At 50.5% G+C, this 21,207-nt stretch overlaps 1 long non-coding RNA gene and 1 pseudogene across 2 annotated transcripts; one reads left to right on the plus strand and one right to left on the minus strand.

Moving 5' to 3' along the window:
* Positions 1-487: 487 nt before the first annotated feature.
* On the minus strand, positions 488-8,217 carry LOC147347823 (uncharacterized). The gene is made up of 2 exons (XR_015152581.1): positions 6,846-8,217; positions 488-3,491 (listed from the first exon to the last, which is right to left on the minus strand). It is a non-coding gene; the product is annotated as an uncharacterized LOC147347823 (long non-coding RNA).
* Positions 8,218-15,396: 7,179 nt separating this feature from the next.
* LOC147347824 (ERI1 exoribonuclease 3-like) lies at positions 15,397-16,610 on the plus strand (annotated as a pseudogene). The gene is made up of 2 exons (XR_015152582.1): positions 15,397-15,706; positions 15,764-16,610. The product of XR_015152582.1 is annotated as an ERI1 exoribonuclease 3-like (transcript).
* The last annotated feature ends 4,597 nt before the right edge of the window (positions 16,611-21,207 follow it).

The raw sequence follows: 21,207 nt of genomic DNA on the forward strand, positions 1-21,207 counted from the left end.
CAAAGACCCCAGTAGCCTAACTTCCCCCCGGGTCTTAGATTCCTGCTCACTTGGCACCTGCTGCTGCTGCTGCTAAGTCGCTTCAGTCATGTCTGACTCTGTGCGACCCCATAGACGGCAGCCTACCAGGCTCCTCTGTCCACAGGATTCTCCAGGCAAGAATACTGGAGTGGGTTGCCATTTCCTTCTTCAACTTAGCACCTACGCAGAGGAGTTTTTTAAGCATCTCAGACTCAGGTGGCCAGAATGAATCCTTGCTTTTCTACCCTTTCACAGTGGCTTCTGGGTTTTCTCTGTCTTACTGAGTAAATGGCACCTCCATCTCACTCTCTGGGGCCTCAAACCCAGGAATCATTGTTTTTTCTTTTGGCTGTGCCATGTGGCTTACAGGACCTTCATTCCCTGCCCAAGGATAGAACCCAAACCCCCAGCAGTGGGAGCTCAGAGTCCTAGCCACTGGACCGCCAGGGAGGTCTCACGGGAATCATTCTCTTTTTTTCGGTAAACAAATGATCATGTACTATTTATTAAGTATCTTTACAAAGCATGTTATTATAATCATATGCTAAAACATCAGACTGCACATGTGAAATATCCACAGTTCATTGCATTTAAATTGATCAAATTGAAGCAGTGAAAAATGCACTTAACAGAATAAATGAAAATTAGGGCAAAATGGATTATTCTGTTTATGATCTTAAGAACTTTTTACTTCTAGCCGTATCCTTTTTAAAGATTTTGGTAATGATCTTCTCTAAGGAACCCATTACACACATAACTCTACTCTCACACACACACATAACTTTGAAACAAATGTTTCCCACAGGAATCATTCTTGATGCCTTTCTTTGGCTCTTTTCATTCAGCCACCTAATCTTGGCAGATTTATTTCAGAAATATATTCAAACCTGACCACCTCCCCCATCAGCAAGGCTCAGATCCTAGTCAAAGCCACTGTCTTCCTAGCTGGTCTGCTCCAACACTCTCCTGACCAGTCCTCCCCTTCCCCAACATATCTCTGTACCAGACACAGATCGTTTTGAAACGTAAGTCAGAGCAGCACATGGTGCTCCAAGCCTCCTCCTGGCTCGGGTGACAGAGCGAGTCCGGTCTCCTGAAGTCCTGCAGACTCCGACTCAGGCCCCGCCCTCCTCGCCGTCCACACGTCGAACACCGTGCCCCTTGGTCTCTGCTTCTCCAGCAGACTCCGAGTCAGGCCCCGCCCTCCTCGCCGTCCACACGTCGAACACTGTGGCCCTTGGTCTCTGCTTCTCCAGCAGACTCCGACTCAGGCCCCGCCCTCCTTGCCGTCCACACGTGGAACACTCTGCCCCTTGGTCTCTGCTTCTCCAGCAGACTCCGACTCAGGCCCCGCCCTCCTCGCCGTCCACACGTCGAACACCGTGCCCCTTGGTCTCTGCTTCTCCAGCACACGAAAGTTGTACCTCCCTTGGACCTTGGAGTTTGCTGTTCCCTCTGCCTAAAATGCTTTTCCCCAAGATCTTTGCATGGCCGACTCCTCATCCATCATTCAGGTCTCTGTTTAATTACCACCACCTCGATGAAGCCTCCCTAGGGTCACTTAGACCTGCTCTATGGCACAGCGTTTCAAAAAATTGTCAGAATGGAGCTCATGCCCATTCTGATATTTCCTTTTCTCTTGATTTTTGCTTTCCCAACCAGAATGAAAGCTCTGAGAGCGCAAGACCCCGTGGGACTTGTTGACAGGAGTGTCTTTGACACCTAGAACCTTGCCTGGCGCTCAGTAAGGGTTTGTTGACTGAGAACGTGTTATCTTGTCACGTGGGGTGGCAATAACCTTGGCCTCATTTCGTAGGCAGGAGAATGACACCAAAGAGGCTAGTTAGATCGTCCGAGGTGAAAGGACTGTTAGGAGCATTGGTGCTGGCATCCGATCCCAGAGCCTTGAGTTTAATCCCCAGTAATACTACCTTCAGGATTTATCCCTCTGGAACCAAGAGCTCATTGATAAAAATGGGGAGGATTCCTAAAATATCTGTAAGCAGATGAGTTAACTTTTCATACGTGGGGAAGCAAACAGGCTAGAAATGAGGTTTACTGAAGTGTCAAGAACTATTTTTATCAGATGAGCTGGTCAGGTTTATACAAAACCCTTTCTTTGTTTAAACCTATAATTAACACATAGTATGATTCCTATTAGAACTCGTGGCTTGAACGAAGATCTGGTTACTAAGGGCACAGAACCCCAGGAAGGAACCCCCTGGGATCTGTCGCATGTGGCCTCTGCTTGTGGCAGGGAAGTCCCTGACTCCCTGGCGTCTTCCCCTGGCGTCTGCTCTGAGGCTCGTGCCCAAGTGCTTCTGCACACGCAGAGCGCTCTAAGTGTTTCAGAGTGGGGTAGTTACGCGTTCGCTCCTGTGAACAATCGAGTGTGTCCCTTCCCCTCACCCTTCAGAACCCGGTTCCTGATTGCAGTCCATGTGGAGTCACAAGATCTGCAGTGGATTCTGGCTCTTCAGGAAAAGCTGGACCTCTGACCTCTTGGCCCCACGTGGAGAGTGCGGATGGAGAGAGTCCATCTTTTCTGATGAGGAGGTGATCTCCTGGAGGAGGACTTGGTGTCAGGACCACACCTTTCCGAGGCCTACCTACACGGCTCTGGGACACCTGCTCACCAACTCTCAAAGTGTCACCCTGGCCCTTGGCTCTGCTTAGAGGGTGATGGGAGGGTAGAGGTCGGGAGGAATGGACAGGCAGCCAAGAAGTTCAAGGCAAAACCTTTTGTTTCTGCTTTGATTCTCCAGAAAGTCAATACTTCTCTGAGTATCAGCCACCAGCTGGAAAAAGATATTTCTGAAACAATTGGGGAAATTTAACATGGACTGCTGTTGCTTTTGTTGAATGGGGCAATGGCTGTAAATGCACAGTGAAGTACTTTCAGGCGAGATGGTGCAGTGGCTGGCATGTGTTTTAAGCTCCAGAAAAAAGGGTGAGTGCTTGTTGAAGAGGGTAGATAAAACTAGTAAGGAAGACAGCTGATGGTTGAAACTGTGTACAAGGGAATTCTTCACACTAGTCTCTCCAACTCTTATAAGCTTAAAATTTCCTCAACAAAATGTTTTTTAAAATCCATCATTATCCATCCGTTCAAATTTACAAATTACTTATTTCGCTAGTCCTGAAGAACGTGGGGCTGCAGTGGGTCACTCGGGGCTTATACAGAGGACGTGTCAACTAAGAACCAAGGCCACAACCCGCGAGAGCCAGCATGGCTGAGGGAGAGGTCTCGTCACCTTGCTGGGTCGTCTGTGACCAGGGATCTGTCTCCTCGCCCTTATGACCTTGTAAGGCTGTCGTGATGAGCACAGGAAAGCTCCTGGGAAGTGGACAGACACTAGAGGGACCCCCCTGGTGGTCCAATGGTTAAGCTTTGCCTTCCAATGCAGGGAGTGCAGGTTCCCTGGTCAGGGAGCAGAGATTCCACATGCCTCATGGCAAGCAAACAAAACCTAAAACAGAAGCAACAATGTAACAAGTTCAGTAAAGACTATAAAAATGGTCTGCACCAAAAAAAAATCTTAAAGAACAGATACTGTAGAAAAGCAAAGCCCAGCTGAGTCAAGGCGTGCTCCTTCCTCCCTCCTCCCTGCTTCCTCCTCCCTCCTCCTCGCTCCATCCCTTCCTCCTTCCTTTGGGAGATTCGGGGATTCTGGTCCTCAGCTCTGCTTTCCCGCTCCATTCTTTCTTGCAAATTTTCCACTTTGCAAATCTCAAAGTAAGACAAGACACAAAACGCGCCCTGTGTTCTCCCTTTGTAATTCCATGACAAGTCCTGCTGGTTGAGACTTGCTGACCCTGAGCAGCCCCTCCCCGAGGTTTCTGCGGGATGTTTCTGCGCTTTGGAGGTTACAAGGGGGCTGGCCTCCTTCCGGTCTTGGCAGATGTCCCGCATGAGGTGTACATTGTCCCGACATCGAGGTTACAGGGGTGGAGCAAGAAGATAAAGAAACTGCAATATTTGAGGGCCCTGATGGTTTTCTGTCACCTTGAATGAACACGAATGGTTTCCGCAGTTTTAAAAAGGTGCCTGGGAGAATTGGGTTAATTATTCACCACAGGGGGAAAAAGTCCTTTGTGCTAATCTGAGACCATTAAAATGCAATCTAGGCACTGAGCTTTGAATGTGCTGCCAAGGTAAGCGAGCTTGGAGACTCCGGGCGCTCCTCTCTCATCCCCTGGATTTGTGTCTTGCTGAGGGGTCGCACTCCCAGGACGTGCTCCCCACCGCGTCTGTGACCCCGCGGCCCCGCTGGACCCTGGAGCTAAGCGGGAGGCCTAGGCTGAGAGGGCTTCATGTCCTCTGGCACAGGCTGAAGTTACAAAATCAATTTGGCAGGAAGAGACTGAGGTGTGAGGAATTAGTCCGGAAAAGAGAAAACCACCTTTTGGAGGAAGGGAAGGTGAGACAGGAAATTTCAGGTAGATCCCTCCGCGCCCTGAATGCGCCTCAGTCACCTTGCTCCCTCCCTGGATGGGGCTTCCTCCAGCCACAGAAGGATCTCGCTCCCTCTTGCACCCCCCTCATTTCTCCACCCGCAGAAACTCCCTCCGTCCATGTGTTGTTTTAGTAAATCTACTGCCCTTCGAACAGGTCCTCCTTCTCACGCTCCGCCATTCCTTGTGTGCGCTCAGTCGTGTTGACTCTTTGCGACCCCGGGGACTGTAGCCCGCCAGGCTCCTCTGCCCATGGGATTCTCCAGGCACGAACACTGGAGTGGGTTGCCTTGCCCTCCTCCAAGGGATCTTCCCCACCCAGGAAATGAACCCGGGTCTCCTGCACTGCAGGCAGATTCTTTACTGCTGAACCTCATAGGGAAGTTGACGTTAGTCATTCACCTAGAAATAAATTTTGGGAGAAGACTGCGGGGAAAGTCAGATCGCTCCGAGGCCGCTTGTCCTCCCGGAGCTGTGGTCAGCGTACCCAGGTGGTCGGCGGGCGGCTGCGTCATCACAGAGTTAAGTTCTCATCACGAGAGAAACAGTAGCAGGAGCAGAAGACTGAACAAGCAGGGCTCGCGGTGGCCTGGGTGCGGTCATCTGCATGGCCCTCAGGAGCGGGTGGTCTGGCTTCCACATCGAAGTGCTCCCGGTCCCCTTGTGAGCAGAGTCCTCTCATCAAGAGCCCGCCACACAAGCCTGACCGCTTAGGGCCGAAAGCCTGGCAGCTCCTCAGCGACGCCCTGTCACCCCTTTCCTGGAGCAAGGGTTCTCACGCAGGCTCACTACAGACTCCCTTGTGACATGGGCAGGTTCCTGGGTCTCCCCGGGCCGCAGTTTCCACGTCTGTTAAATGGGAATAGTAATAAGTCCCATAGAACTATAGCAGGACTTCATGCATGGATACATATAAAGCTGCCTCAACCCTAAGTGTTGGGTATTACTGTTATTGTTACTGTTTCTAGAGGAAAGAGGGTGGCCTTCTGGGTCAGGGAAGAGAAGGGACGTGGAGGTGGGCAGGGGAGGCACAGTGTGACTGTCCCTGCAGCGGAAGGAAGTGAGACCTTCAGGGAGACGTTTAAACTCTTCACGACTCGCTGGCCCCAACCCCCTGGTCTCAGACAGCCACAGCCAGAGGGGCAGCTGTGCCCAGGGAGCAGCGAGTGCAGAGCTGCACAGATGGGGACGGGATTCTGTCCCGGGCAGGCAGCCGCTCGGCTGGGGCGCTGGACAGCTTGATCTGGAGCTCAGGAGGGAAACCGGGCCTGGTGAGGAAGCTCGGGGGTCGTGGGGCGGGAAGGGAGCGACCAGATGGGGGAGTGAGACTCCCAGGGGCTCCATGCGTCCGGATGAGAAAGGCCGGAAGCCACCGGCTGACTCGTGTAGAGGGCCTGGTGCAAAAAGAAGAGCGGGTGGAGGGAGAAAGAGGGTCCAGGGGTGGGAAGGGCGGGGGCAGAGGGAGCAGAGGGCGGGAAGGGGGCGGTCACGGCGGCGAAGCGCTGAGGGTCAGCGGTGTCCGATGCTAACGAAGAGAGAAGACCAGAGACCTGGGCACGGCCCACTCCCGTAGATGCGCGGCGCAGCGAACAGGAGGAAGCCGGCGGACGACGTCCCCTCCCTCTGTCAGTCACCCCCTCGCCAGCCTTTCAGCAGCTCCCGAGCCAGGCGTCTGCCGTGGTTTCCTTTTGGGTCCACAGCAGCACCCACGCCGCCACCTTCCCTGAGCCCAGCTCTCGGGGCCGAGGGGAGCACGCGCCCCCAGGCCCGGCCTCCCCGCTGGAGAGACGCTGGCTTCAGAGCCCACTCTGGACCCGGGGCCCAGCGCCGCGTGCGGGGGCCTCTCACCCAGCCCTGGGGACAGAGGCAGGGTGGGTGGGGTGTCATGACCCGCGTCACGGGCAGGGGAGGTGGCGGAGGTCCGGCCGTCTCCACGGTGTGGCTCCACGTGGCCGCGGACACTGCCGTCCAAACAGGCAGAGCCCGCGGAAGTGCCCGGATGGAGGCCCGGCCACGGCCTGAAGAGGCGGGACTCGGGCCGGCCTGGACCGTGCACGTTACGTCATTTTTCCGTGTTCTGTCGGCAGAACTGGGTCATGTGGCGGGACTTGGCTCCGAGGGAGGCTCTGGGGGGTGGTCTAGCGGGGTCACGGGGGAACGGAGAAGCTTTCCAGGCTCTGGTGGTCCCGGCCTTGAAGACCTCGCACAGTGAAACCCAGCCCCGCTCTCCGGTCCGTCTTCCCGGTGGTTGACTCCGAGGCCGAGGGGAGCACCGCCTACGGTCCCTAGGTGCGCCGAGCACAGTCCCACCCCCTCTAGCGGAAACACTCCTCTCCCAGCCCCTCCCTACTTCCGGGAATCCCACTCACACTCTAAGCCACGGGGAAGGGCGTCTCTTCCCCGGAGCCGTCCTGAGTTGCAATTATTCTTTCCCTCCTGATATTTGTTTGCCTCAGACCCCGTCTCTCTTGGTCTCTGCTTGTATGAAAGCCGTCACAGTTCCATAATCCGCTCTGTGGGCCGCACACACAGGCAGGGCAGGGTGAGTACGCAGTTAGCTGTGCTCACCCCACACCTCCCGGAAGGGCGGGTTCTACCGTCCCAAATCAGGAGGTGTGTCCTGAGAAGGCCCGGATGCAGTGGCTGACCTGTGAGATGGTGACGCGCTTCCACATGTCCTGGAGAAGTGAGAGAGGCTCAGCGAATCCTGCCGGCATGGGAGGCAGTTGAAGCACTGCAACCGCATCGTCACATACGAAGCAAGACAGGAACTTGGAGGGACTTTTCATGGCAGCAGCGCTGGCTGGTGACACTTCCTTGGGGCCCCGGTGGACCCACCTTCTCACCAGCCTTCCCAGACTCTCAGCCACACGGCAGGGCCTAAGACACCTTGCTGAAAGAGTATAAAAACTCAGTAAAGCAGAGACGTGGTGTTCTAGGATTGGCCTTTTGTGCTAGCGTGTGGCCATTTGAACTTGCTTTGAGAGGCATTCCTGGGTCCTGAGATGATTTTAAGATGAATAGTTTTATCTGGCGTCTGCCATGGTTCATTCAGCAACCGGGAGCTTGTTCAGAGCTCCGTGGCTGAGGCCTGAGGACGGCCTGTGAATTATTTTGTCAACAGGTCAACCAGGGATGGTGTTTCTAGTCGGCTGATTGCTGGCCTGTGACCCTCAATTTTGAATGTGAATGCAAGACATTATTTTAGCAGTAAAAATGTTCTCATGTATCTGTTCCATTCATGGTTGGGGTTTTATCAGCACTAATCTGAGTTGAGGCAAAAAGGAGGAAATGAAAAGTATGGGCTGGTGCCAGGGAGTCTGTTGGGCTGCTCCCAGCTTGCTGTCACGGGGTGGCATGTCCTGGGTGGGCTGCTGGTCTGTGGGACAGGAGACTCCTGCCCGGGCGGCCAGACGAGTGGGCAGCAAGGATGGGTGAATCAGTGTGCAGCCAACCATCACCTGCTCGCTACCCCAGACCCCCCGAGAGTTCTAGAACCCGTGACCTTGGCCTTGGCAGGGGGGAGCCCAGCCCAACAAGACTTCTGTGGGGATTCGTCAAAGAACGCTCCGTCCAACCCAATCTCCCGGTTTATCCTTTTCCTGCATTTTTGTTCAAATGGCAGATGTTCCCAGGACACACCCCACGTGCCTTTGCTGGTTCTGTCTCTTCTTTCTGGAGCCTGCCTGACCCACGTGGAATCCAAAGCATCCTTGACTCCATCTCCAGGGGCACTCCTTGCATGCCTCTCTTGATGGCCTCCACCGGCTAGGAACTCGGAGTTTAGGGTTCACCTTCTGTAGCTGCCGATGCTGCTACTTCTGGTTCTTTCACATCCTTGGGCTTTCTCAGTGCCGGGCACTGGCTCTGCCGTCAGGCTACCCAGTTCACTGTGGAGCTTCCGCCCACCTCGGTTGTTGGCTGTTGGGTGGAGAGACGGTTAGCCCGTCGCTGACGGAGCTGGTGGGAGCCCCGCGTGGGTACACGGGACAAGCAGGTGCTCAGGTTCCGAGCTGGGCAGATGCCCATGGCCGGGAGCTCGTGATGGAACAAATCAGAGGAGCTCACTCGGTACAAACGGGGAAGGAGACAGGAGAGAGCACCAGGTGCGAAGCTCAGAACCCAGACTCCGGAGACGTGTTTGATGGAGCAGGGCGCCCGCTGGTCCTCCTCTTGAGACCCAGGGGCCGCCGTGGTAGGGCTGGGGAGGCTGAATCTTGGCAGAAGCCCCCGAGGGGCCCAGATGAGGTCTGAGGACTAGCTTCCTTGAAAGAACTTTCTGGTGGGGAGCGCTGTCTGCAGATGAATTAGGCTGCTCGAAGCGGTGGTGGACTGCCCATCACATCAGCACTCGGTGGAGGCCTGGCCAGAGCTTGGGAGGAAGACCGACCTTCGAGGGCCCTGGTGAGCCCAGGATGGTGCCTGGCTTGTCCCAGGGGCTGCGGAGGGCCTGTGTGTGGGCTGGATAAACGTGAATATTGTAACGCAGGTGTTACCTTTCCTTGTGGGAGTCGTCGCCCCTCCTCTTTCGGGCTTTGGATGTGGGGTGGGGAGATGGGATCCCCCTGCAGGAGGTGGATGTGCTTGGAGCGGGGAGGACTGATTAGGAGGGGCTGGGAGCCGCCCCCCACCGTGCGCCCTACAAAGGGGCCTCTTGGTCAGCGTCCCATGCCCACCCGGCAAGGCCGCTGGATCAGCTCGCACGGGAGGAAAGATGGGACCGTCGGGGTGGGGGGCGGGGAGGGCTGTAAGGCTACACGTCCCACATGGGAGTTTTTCTAGGATGGGGTGGGGGTCAGTTCAGGGTGGCCGCTGGAGGTTAAAAAAATAAAATACAGCCACCAAGAGGAGGTTGGCAGGAGCTTAATCTGAGAGCCTGTTCCTAGGAAGGGCTATTTATAAAGTCAGCAAAGCGTCCAGCTCAGCTCACTGGGGGCTCCCTCCCTCCCAGGATTCTGCCCAGGGTCGGGGGTGGTGGGTGCCTACCTGTCAGAGACAGCCAGTCCCACAGGCTGACCCTCAAATACCCAGGTAGCTGGTGGCTGTGGTTTATTTTGTGTTAGGAGGGTTGGGTTGCTGAAGATGTTAGTTTGAACAAATAAAGGTTCACAGAGTTGAAAGAGGCTCATGGGGTAAAGCTCTTTTATTGTCAGTGAAAGCACAGCTATGGAGGTTAACTGAGGCTACGTGTAAAAGCAAACACGAGACCAGGGGCTGGGAAAACCAACTGCAAAGAGTGGGGGGAGGGAAGTGAGGGAGAATGCTGATTCATAGGAGAAGACAGGCACTCTCTGAGGGGTGCTTCCCGTAGACTCTGAGCCGGGGGGCACTGCAGAGGGGTGCAGCCCTACACAGAAAAGCTGGGCTTCGCCCCAGCTTTGCGCTCACCAGCTGTGTGACCTGGGGCCAGTCACGTCGCCTCTCTGAACCTCACTTTCTCCCATCTGTAAGTTAGCCTGATCACCCCCGCCTGGCCAGCCTCACTGAGCAGCTTGCAAGTCCATCTCTGTGAACAGAATTAAAATATGGATACCGTCAAACTCGACTCCCTTGCTTTCTGGCCGTGTGGGCAGTCTCTGCTGGCTTGCTGCGTCACGCCCACCTGAAAACGCTGCTTCTGGGTCGCCTAGAACGGCCCCTCGGGGCCTCCTGAGTGCCTCTGGGGGGCTGCTCTCCTGAGAGGGGTGTCCTGAACTCTCTCTCCCCCAGTGCTTGGAGGCGAAGCCTGGGCTGGGCCCTCATCTTCCCCTGTCCTCCCCCTTGGCCCCCCAGTCCTGAGGGTGTTTCTGCGTCCCGTTCACCCCTCGGACACCGCCGCCAGGCTCCCATCACCGGGCCTTTGCACGTCTGCTCCCTGACCGCCCCACGCCTCCCCCATCAGCCTTTACTTCCCTCTTTCAGGTCGTCTTCACACGGGAGGCCTGCCTACCTGCCCACCCGATTTTAAACCGTGCGAGCCGTTCCCGTTCGTCTCCCTCGGTTTATTCTTCCCTTCAGCAATCCTCTACCACGCTCGTGCCCCTCCCATGCCCACCCTGGAGCCGAGGCTGCACCAGAGCGACCTGCGCCCTCCCTTTTTACACGGCCCGCTCTCCTCCATCTCCCCTGGAGGACAAGCTGGGGAGGAATCTCTTTCTTCCTTCTTTGTTGGCCACGTTGCCCAGCACGTGACATCTCAGTCCCCGATCAGGGATCAACCCGTGCCCCCTGCATTGGGAGTGCAGAGTCGTAGCCACCGGACCTCCCAGGAAGTTCCAATCTTCTTCTGTTGTCTGGAGGAATCTGTATCAATTTGAGATGATTTGTTCCTTGAACGTTTGACCTCCTCTGTCAATCCATCTGGGCCAGGTGCTTTCGGTCTAGGGGGAAATAATTCTAGCCAGAGTGCTAGTTTCTTTGATAATCACATAACTAAAACATTTTGCTTGAGTCAGTTTCAGAAAGTTATATTTTTGTAGAAGTTTCTCTGTTTTCAAAAGTTTTGGCATATCATTTTTGATCATAGTTGGGTTATTTATTATGTACACTTTATGTGTTCTTCCCTGTAATTCATGAGGGCTTCCCTGATAGCTCAGCTGGTAAAGAATCCGCCTGTAATGCAAGACACCCCGGTTCGATTCCTGGGTCAGGAAGATCCACTGGCGAAGGGAAAGGCTACCCACTCCAGTGTTCTTGGGCTTCCCTTGTGGCTCAGATGGTAAAGAATCCTTTTGCAATATGGGAGACCTGGGTTTGATCCTCGGGTTGGGAAGATCCCCTGGAGAAGGGAACAGCTACCCATTCCAATATTCTGGCCTGGAGAATTCCATGGACTGTATAGTCCTTGGGGTCACAAAGAGTCGGACACGACCTAGCAACTTCACTTTCACTTTCTCTTTAATTCATAATATTGCTTGTTTTAACTTTTTTCTTATTTGATAAACTTTGAGAAACTTATATTGTTAGTTTTAGCAAGGAACAAACTTTTGCCTTTTTGTCTCCTCTCTATTGTCTTTTTGTTTTCTATTTTGCGGATTTATGTCTCCATTGTTACGTTACTTTGGCCACCTCATGCGAAAAGTTGACTCATTGGAAAAGACTCTGATGCTGGGAGGGATTGGGGGCAGGAGGAGAAGGGGACGACAGAGGATGAGATGGCTGGATGGCATCACCGACTCGATGGACCTGAGTCTGGGTGAACTCCGGGAGTTGGTGAAGGACAGGGAGGCCTGGCGTGCTGCGATTCATGGGTTCGCAAAGAGTCGGACAGGACTGAGCGACTGATCTGATCTGATCTGAATTCCTTTTAATTCCCTTGTGTTTGTTTTGTTTTGTTCCCTGAAGCTCTTAAGAACACTTAACTTACTCATTTTGAGACTTTCTTCCATTCTAATGTAAATATTTAGCTATAAATTTTCCTCAATGTATATACACTGGCTGCATCCCAGAAATTTTAATATAAGATTTTTTAATATATAGTTTTAGATATTAAAATCTTTTTATTTTGATATTTCCCCTTTAATTCATGAGTTATTTAGCAATACTGCTAAATATGTGGACATTTTTAATTTATATTTTACACTTCTGATTTAATTTCATTGTGGTCAGAGTTGCTAGTCTGCTTATAATAGAGACTGAAATTTATTGAGACTTTCTAAATGGCCCATACATGATCAGATTTTGGTATATATTCCAGATGTGCTTGAGAAAAAAATGTATATTCTTTATGTTCGGAAGAACTCTACAGTTAGATGTTATTTAAGTGAGTCATAAATCGAACTGAATGGGGCCTACTTTCCATACTCTAGATTTTTCTTTTTGACCAAATAACTGAAAAAGCCTTGCTAAATTCACCCTTGTTCTATACAATTATATCTAAATATTTTATGTACATTTTTATGTAAAGTTGCTCTCTTCTTGGTGGATTAAAACTGTTATTATTTGATGCAACCACAGCTAAGGATGACTACACATTTGAGGATAGCCTGTTTATTAGAGACTGAAATTCACATTGTCTCTAGAGGAGACACAATTGCAAAGATTGGAAGAAAAAATAGTTGCATTACAGTAATTTCCTTAGAAAAGAGAAACAATCTAAGAACAAGAAAGAGCTCTTTGAAATAAAAAACTTGAAAACGAAACAAAATTTCCAGTAAGACTTGTAAGATAAAGAGAGTCTTTTAGAAAGTAATGAACAGACAGAAAGATGAACAACTGACAGATAAGATGAGAAAATTGAAGTCTGTATTTGGAAAGTTCAATATCTTCCTGGAGTTTTAGGAAAAGAAATAGAGAAAGCAGACTGGAGGAATCTTAAAAATACATCTTGCTAGGAAATATTCTAGAACGGAAGGACATAATTTTCCAGTTTGAATAACCCATTAGAACCTAGCATAATGATTGACAAAAAGTGGGTAAAAAGTTTCGGAGAGATAGAAAAGGTCACAAAAGCTCAAGAATTAAGACTGCACCTGAGGAGTTTCCTGATGGCCCAGCGGGTTAAGACTACAGTGTCAACGCAGGGGGCCAGGTTCGATCCCACAGGCTGTGTGGTGTGGCCAAAAGATTAAAAAAAAATTAAGATTGTACTGGATTTTTCAGTAGCAATGTTGAATATTAGATAACATTTCAAAAAATCTGGAGAAAAATTATTTCAGTAAGATAGATTCAAATGATTATATTGAAGGATATGTAAAATGCATAAAAATAAAATCACATCTCCTGGGTGTAAGGCATGTAGTCCCAAACTGCCACCTACATTTTAAAAATCAGCTTTAAGGAGGTACAATTTATGTACAAAAGCATTAGCTAATTTTAAGTCTACTGTTTAATGAGTTTTGACTAGTGGTTCTCAACCAGAGGCAATTTTGCCTCCCAGTATAGATATCTGGCAATGTCTGAAGACGCTTTTGGTTGTCACAATTTGAGGGGTGGGGTAGCTACAGACATCTAGTGCGACAGAGGCCAGGGATGCTGTTGAACATCCAGGAATGGACAGGCCATGCCTCCAGAACCAAAACCATGCTGCCCAGAACGTCAGGAGAGCCAGGGCTGACAAAGGCCTGCTTTGAAAATAGACGTGTAATTGTCACCGTAATTGCGATACAGAACAGTTCTCACCTGAGAAGGTTTCCGGTTCCCTTTTACAGTTAATTCTCTCTACATCCTGCTGTGTTTAGTCGCTCAGTTGTGTCCCACTGTTTGTGACATCATGGACTGTGGCCTGCCAGGCTCCTCTGTCCATGGGGATTCTCCAGGCAAGAATACTGGAGTGGGTTGCCATACCCTCCTCCAGGGGATCTTCCCAACCCAGGGATTGAACCCAGGTCTCCTGCATTGCAGGCGAATTCTTTACTGTCTGAGCCACCAGGGAAAATACTGCTCTGCTTCCTGTCACTGCGGTTTTACTTTCTCTAGAATCTCACATCAGCGGCATCATACTGTAGATAGCCTTTTGGATCTTGTCTCTTGTTTGGCATAGTGTTTGTGGATTCATCCACCAGTAATTCAGTCCTTCTTATTGCTTTGAAGAGTTCTACTGTGTGTATGTACCACAGTTTGTTTGTCTAGTCACGCAGTGAAGGAAAAGTTGGGTTGTTTCCAGTTTGGGGCAATTATGAGAGGTCTGCTATGGACATTGATGAATATGACTTTTATGTGGACATATGTTTTCATTTCCTTTGGGTAAATATATAGGAGTAGAATTGACGGGTCATGGTAAGTATATGTTTAATTTTATAAGAAATTATCAAATTGTTTTCCACAATGAACACCATTTTACATGCCCATCAAAAACGCTTAACTTCCAACTGCTCCATGTGCTTGCTAACACTTGGTGGTGTCCATCTTTTCAGCGTATGCTTCTGTGATTAATGATTTGTTCAGCATCTTTTCATGTGCTTGTAAACATTTGTATAACATATTTTTCTAAAGTGTTTGTTCAACTCTTTCCCTTCTTACAGAAAGTATACTGATGGATTATCAAATGTTGAACTCACTTTGAAGTCCTGAAAATGTCCCACTTGAACATGATGTAGTACACTTAAAAACTATTGTTTGGTTTGTCTTGCCGATATTCTTTTAGGACTTTGGGCCTTTAAGTTCATGAAGAGTATTTGCCATAGTTTTACTGCGGTTTACTTTGTTTGGTATTGGGGTGATGCTGATTTCATACAGTGAAATTAAAATTTTCTTTCTCCTATATTTTCTGAAAGTATTTGTGTAGGGTTTGTATTATTTGTTTCTTAAATATTTGATGGAATTTGTCAGAGAAGCCATCTAGACCTGGCTATGTATTTTTATGAAGGTTTTTAATTACAATTCCATTTGTTTAATAAATATGGACTTACTCTTACATTCTATTTCTTCTCATATCTGTTTTAGTAATCTGTATCTTTTAAGAATGTTACTGTTTAATCTACCTTTTGGGAGACATAGTCTTGTTCATACTCTTTCCTTACTAATTTTTTAAAATATTTGTAGGATCTATGGCATTTTCCCTCTTCCATTCCTGAGCGCCTTGTGAGGCTGTTATTACTTTGGATAGGATCTTCAGTTTGTCGCGGAGTTTATGTTAAAAGATTTGCTCAAGATCATGCCGGTGCTGAGTGCCAGAGAATGGACTCCAAACTCACTACCTCTACTAATTATTCTATAATATGCACAGTCACATCACAAAACAACTTTGAGCATGTTGATTTATTGACCCGCATATATGCGTAACCGTGACCTGATTACTTGGATGGCAGGCAGTATGATGGAACATACATTGACTTTGGTTTGAATAGGTTTGAACAAGTGACATCACAATCGCTTGCTGTCTGACCTTGGGAACATCAATTTATCTGAGCCTCCTTTTCTCCACTTGAAATAAGATATGATTACCTTCCTTATAGGGTTTTCTTAAGAGTTAACATACATAAAATGCTTTAACAGGGGGTCAGAGTGCACGGAGGAAATCATAGAGTTCCCCATCCTGAAGCTAAATGGCCGGACCATGGAGACTGAGTCTACTTTTCACACGTATGTCCAGCCCGTAGTCCATCCACAGTGTACTCCCTTCTGTACAGAGCTCACTGGGATTATCCGAGCCATGGTGGATGGTCAGCCAAGCCTGCAGCAAGTGCTGGAGAGGGGCGATGAGTGGACGGCGAGGAAAGGCCTCTTCGATCCAAACGTCAGGTGAATTTTTGTCGCCTGTGGAGACTGGGACTTAAAAGTCATGCTCCCAGGACAGTGCCAGTACTGGGGCGTGCCAGTAGCAGATTCCTTCAAGCAGTGGATTAACCTGCTCCCAGGACAGTGCCAGTACTGGGGCTTGCCAGTAGCAGATTACTTCAAGCAGTGGATTAACCTGAAAAAGGCTTACAGCTTCGCCATGGGCTGCTGGCCCAAGAACGGACTTCTGGACATGAACAAGGGCCTCGGCCTGCAATACACAGGCCGGCCCCACAGCGGCATTGAAGACTGCAGGAACGTGGCCAACATCATGAAGACACTCGCGTGTCGAGGCTTCATCCTCAAGCAGACGTCAAAGCCGTTCTGACCAGCCGAGGATGGGATGGGGCAGGACAGGGTAGCTACTTGGCCCAGCCCACAACCTTCCTCTCCCTCACCAGAGGGGCAAAGGGAGAGCGGCACAGCTCTGGTCCAGAGTGTCCCCCAGCCCGCCCTGTGGGCTTCTGCCCTGGGTAAGGCCTGGCTACTTGGCCCCTCTGGAACAGATACTTTGTGCCCCCAACCCCCACCTCTCAACCTCAGCCCAGTATCAGCTGAGTATGATAATTTTCATTAGCTATGCAAATAACTGAAGCTATTTAATGATCCACACTTTGTATATGGGAACAGCAGTATTGACCCACTATCAGAAGGACGACATTAAGTCTTCCTACTGGACTACTCAGTTTCACAGAGGACGCGTGGGTAGGTGAATGTCAAAGTTAAACTGAAATTATTTAAGTATTAGTTTGCTTTTGGAGATCACCTTTCCAGGAACAGGAATCTTGTGAGAATCGAGCTACATCTGTATAAGTCCTGTTTTTTGTACAGTAGTATAAATGCAGAGAAAAACGTGGATAAATCACTTAATGGTAGTCATCTCTGAGGGTTGGGATAATGGTGGGGCCATTCACCTGTTTGTTTTTTTAGCGCTTTAAAAAAAATAATGATGATGACCTAGAGGAGTGGGGTGGGAGGAGAGGGAGACACGGCATACATGTGCACATACAGCTGAGTCATGCTTTTGTGTAGCAGAAGCTGACACAGCATCATAAAGCAATTAAACTCCAATTAGAAAATAAAAAACAGTGAGACGATACCACGTTTATAATCTGAAAAAAAGAATATGATTGAAAAAAGTTTGCTGTGACTTGCTCCACGCCGGCTCCTGGAGATCCTTTCTTCCCAGATGCTCGGCAGTCCTCCTGGCATTGACATCAGGGGAGTGGTCTCTAGATCCGGAATTTCTGTAAGCACCAGTCAGCCACTTGTGTCCTGGAATTTGCATCTGGTTTCCATAGCGCTGTGCCCCTTCATTCTCTCCAGGCCTGGGAGCCAACACATTTTAGGATGAGAGCAAGTGTGCTCCTTTTAAAGGTGAGGTTTCACTGCCAGTCTTTCCAGCCTTGAACACGACCTCCTGAGGACATTATTGCTGTCAAAACCGTTTTAATTACACGTATTTGTAAACAGATTCAAAAGGGACTCGGCTATTATCTCACACCCCGACATGGCATTCGAACTTTGCCTTTCATTATGCCTAAGAGTCATCTCCAAAGCCAACGCTGGATTCAATTTTACCCTTTCTGATCCTTGCGGGTCCATCCGGGTCTATCCGAGGCTCCCTTCCTGAGTTCCGTCTCTCCGTGTTTTCGCCTTTTCTGTTCTTTCCGGAGCTCCTGCTCTTCCCGGAGACGGGAGGGGGTGGGGAGAGGCCGGCTTTGGCTCCGACAGCTGTGGGAGGAGCAGCGTGGCTCCCTGCATCCCCAGGCAGCTTGCTTCTTCCGAGGGCTCTCGAGTTCGGTGTCCGGCAGCTGCTCCGAGGGCCCTAGAGTTTCAAATGCTTTCACATCTCACCTTCCTACGGTCTTCAAATGTCATCCTTCTCCAAGTCGACAAGCTCTCTATCCGGGAGGATGTCCAGGGGGTGTCGGTTCTTCTAGATGCTCCCCGGTGACTGATTGGTCCCTGGGCACCTACTCCTCTTAAGGTGATGCGCAAACCGACACCACTGCCTCCTTCGCGAGTGTTTGGCTCTTGATGAAGGTTCAGGAACCGAACAAGAAGCTGGCTGTGCTCTGGGGGCCAGGCTAGGACCCACCGCCCCCGCCCCCGCCCCCGGGGAGCCTGGGTCACCCCAGTGGGAGTTTATGAGCTCTCACTATCTGGATTCAAGTTCAAGAGATCCACACAGCGTTTCATTCTCCACTTTTATGCTGGCTTGAATGTGAAACTTTAAAACAAATGACTTCAGGGGTGACTGCCCTTTAGAAAGAGTTGAGAAATTTTCAAAAAAGGATGTCACTGGCCATGTTCCGAACAAAGGGGAAAGTGGATGAGGTTACCCAATGACTCAGATTCCGGGGAATCAGCTGAGGGTTTCTGACGGGTTCTGCCTTGTAGATGTGGACGCGTGACAAATCCTGTTCCTAAAGTCTTCCAGGCAAGATCGCAGTGAGACCTGTGCGTCTCTTACCATTTTGTTGTTCAGTCACTCAGTTGTGTCCAACTCTGCGACCCCATGGACTGCAGCACGCCAGGCTCCTCTGTCCTTCACTAGCTCCCAGAATTTGCTGAAACTCTTGTCCATTGAGTTGGTGATATCATCCAACCATCTCATCCTCTGTCGTCCCTTCTCCTTGCCCTCCGTCTTTCCCATCATCAGGGTCTTTTCCAATGATTCAGCTCTTTGCATCAGGTGGCCAAAGTACTGGACGTTCAGCTTCAGCATCAGTCCTTCCAATGAATATTCAGGACTGATTTCCTTTCGGATTGACTGGTTTGATCTCCTTGCAGTCCAAGGGACTCTAAAGAGTCTTCTCCAGTTTAACATTTGACCCCATTCAAGTTGTTTTTTGAGAAGTTTGGCCGCATATACAGGGACTCTGGTGATGTAGCTCAGGCTTTAATTTTTACAACAAAGCCGCCGTTTGGACATGTCCCTCCAAGTGCCTGCAGCGTATGGCTTTCCCCACAACCAGCAGCCTGAGTCCTTCCCCGGGCGGAGCTGTGGAACTGGGTCTTAAGAGCAGAGTGTCCGTGCTGAAGGTGGACCTTAGGTTCCGTCATGCAGCAGTGATGACTCTGAACCCATTCGTTCCTGGTCTTTCTATCTGTAAAGTGGGTGCCTCTCACAGGGTGGCTGTGAAACTGAGGGAAATAAGGACCTTGCTCTGTGCTGTTGGTGGTACTGTCTCCCGCCCTCCTGAGTGGGTCCCCATCAAGGTCCTCCTGCCCAGTGTCGCTGGGGCCAATAGAACCAGACCGAATGTGGTTCTGAACAAAGGAAAGCGCTGTCTTCCCCCTCAGCTGGTGGGCGGGGCCGCCTCATGGCGAGGGGCGGGGCTGTGCTGCTCCGGCTCCAGATGCCGGCGGGGCTCTCAGGACCCCTCCCGCCCCGCTGCAACGCCGTGCCGCCGTCTTGAATCATGGTGTCTCAGGTGGCCCTTCTGCCCACGCCCTTAGTTGAGGTGTGTGTGTGTGTGTGCCCAGTCGCTTTAGTCTTATTGGACTCGGTGCGACCCCATGGACTGTAGCCCACCAGGCTCCTCTGTCCATGGGATTCTCCAGGCAAGAACACTGGAGTGGGTTGCCACTTCTCCACGGGATCTTCCCGACCCAGGGATCGAACCTGCGTCTCCTGCATTGCCTTACCACTGAGCCACCTGGGAAGCCCTGAGTTGAGGTGTGGACCCTGGCATTCCCACCAGGAACCCTGGTCTGAGGCCCCGCTGCAAGGCCTCTGCACGTGCCCCGCTCTGAGCCAGTGAAGCTGCACTCAGCACAGAGGGCAAGAGAAGAAGCTTTGCCTCTGTTACCAGGTTCTCTCTTCATTTCCCCAGGAATTAGTAACAGGCTTTGCAGGCGACAGTGCTACAAAGGGGTAGTGAGAGCAGGGATGGTTTTTATTGCTGCTTCTTGTTGGTTATCTGACATTTTCAGCCCCTGCCAGAGTCTAGTAAGAACAGTGACCTTTGAGGATAACCGTAAAAACTGCTAACATTTATTATTGGGGACTGGCTCCATGCACGCCTTCCCAGGGGGCACTAATGGTAAAGAATCCCTTGCAATACAAGAGACCCAGGTTTGAGCCCTGTGTCAGGAAGATCCCCTGGAGAAGGAAATGGCAACCCACTCCAGTGTTCTTGCCTGGCAAGTCCCATGGACAGAGGAGCCTGGGAGGACTATATCCTGGAGTCCCAAAGAGTCAGTCACGACTGAGTCAGCACACACATTCACACGAGCATGGCCCTACTGGCTCCTCACCGCCCCCTGAAGGAGAGGCCACGTACCCGAGTGCACCATTTCTCTGCTGGTCCAGGGGCCTCGCCGGTGAGATGCACCTGGATCTTTCACCTGCTGTGATCAGGCTACATCTCAACCTCTGCTGAAGGTCAGCGTGAGGAACAGCCATGAGATCCACGCTGTGCCTTTCATTGTCCCGTGGGCTTCAGAAGAACCATCTGTCATGGATAGTCTCAGAGCGAAGAAAAAGGTTGTCTTTCTTCATGGTTCCTTCTATTAGACAGACATCTGGGCTTCCTGCTTGGGGACTCTGATTCAGTTAAGTGCGGGGAGGGTCAGATAACTGTGTTGGAAGTGCCCCCTCCCTCTGTGGATCTGCAGCACAGGGGGCTCAGGGGCTTCTCCTGGGGCTCTTTACCTTCCCCGGGTGCCCAGATACTTTGGCCTCATCGAGTTGAGATTCACGGTCAGTTACAGCTCCCCGCTGTGGACTGAATGTTTGTGCCCCGTGATTCAGATGTTGAAGCCTAATACCTAATGTGACGGATTTAGGAGATGGGGTCTGCGGGAGGCGATAGGCCATGAGGACGAAGCCCCTATGAATAGGATTTTTATCTTTATAAGAGACCCTGGGAGCTCTCTCCCTCCGTCCACCAGGCGTGGACTCAGCGAGAGGAAAGAGGGTTCTCAACAGACACTGAGGCTGTAGGTGCCTTGAGCTTGGACTTCCAGCTCCAGAACTGTGAGAAACAAAATTCTGTTGTTTACAAGCCTCCCAGTCTGTGGCATTCTCTTTTAGCAACGGGAATGGGCTAAGATACTTCCTTTTACTTAGGGTTTTGTTAGAATTTTTACTCCCTTTCATGCTTCATCTCTTGTTCTTTAATCTGTTGTTGTCATTTAGTCACTAAGTCACATCTGCCCTTTTGCAACCCATGGACTGCAGTCTGCCAGGCTCCTCTGTCCATGGGACTCTCCAGGCAGGAATACTGGAGGGGCTGCCATATCTTCCTCCAGGGGACCTCCCCGACCAGGGATCAAGCCTACGTCTCCTGTGTGTGCAGCACTGACAGGTGGATTCTTTACCACTAAGGGACCAGGGAGGCCCATTTTAAAATTTACTTTCTATTAATATTTTTTATTGTAAAGTGCCTCAAATCTGTTTTTGGCATAAAAACAAACTGACGGAAGAATGTGTGTAATTGTCCACTGAAAGTTTTCAACCGATTTTCTTTAATCTTCCCTTTATTATTTCTTTCATGAATTTGCCTACCTTTGCCATTTTTGGTT

The sequence above is a fragment of the Bos grunniens genome, chromosome 23, assembly GCF_055505025.1.
Source record: "Bos grunniens cultivar Pamir isolate PY7600 chromosome 23, Bosgru_T2T1.0, whole genome shotgun sequence".
NCBI lineage: Eukaryota > Metazoa > Chordata > Mammalia > Artiodactyla > Bovidae > Bos > Bos grunniens.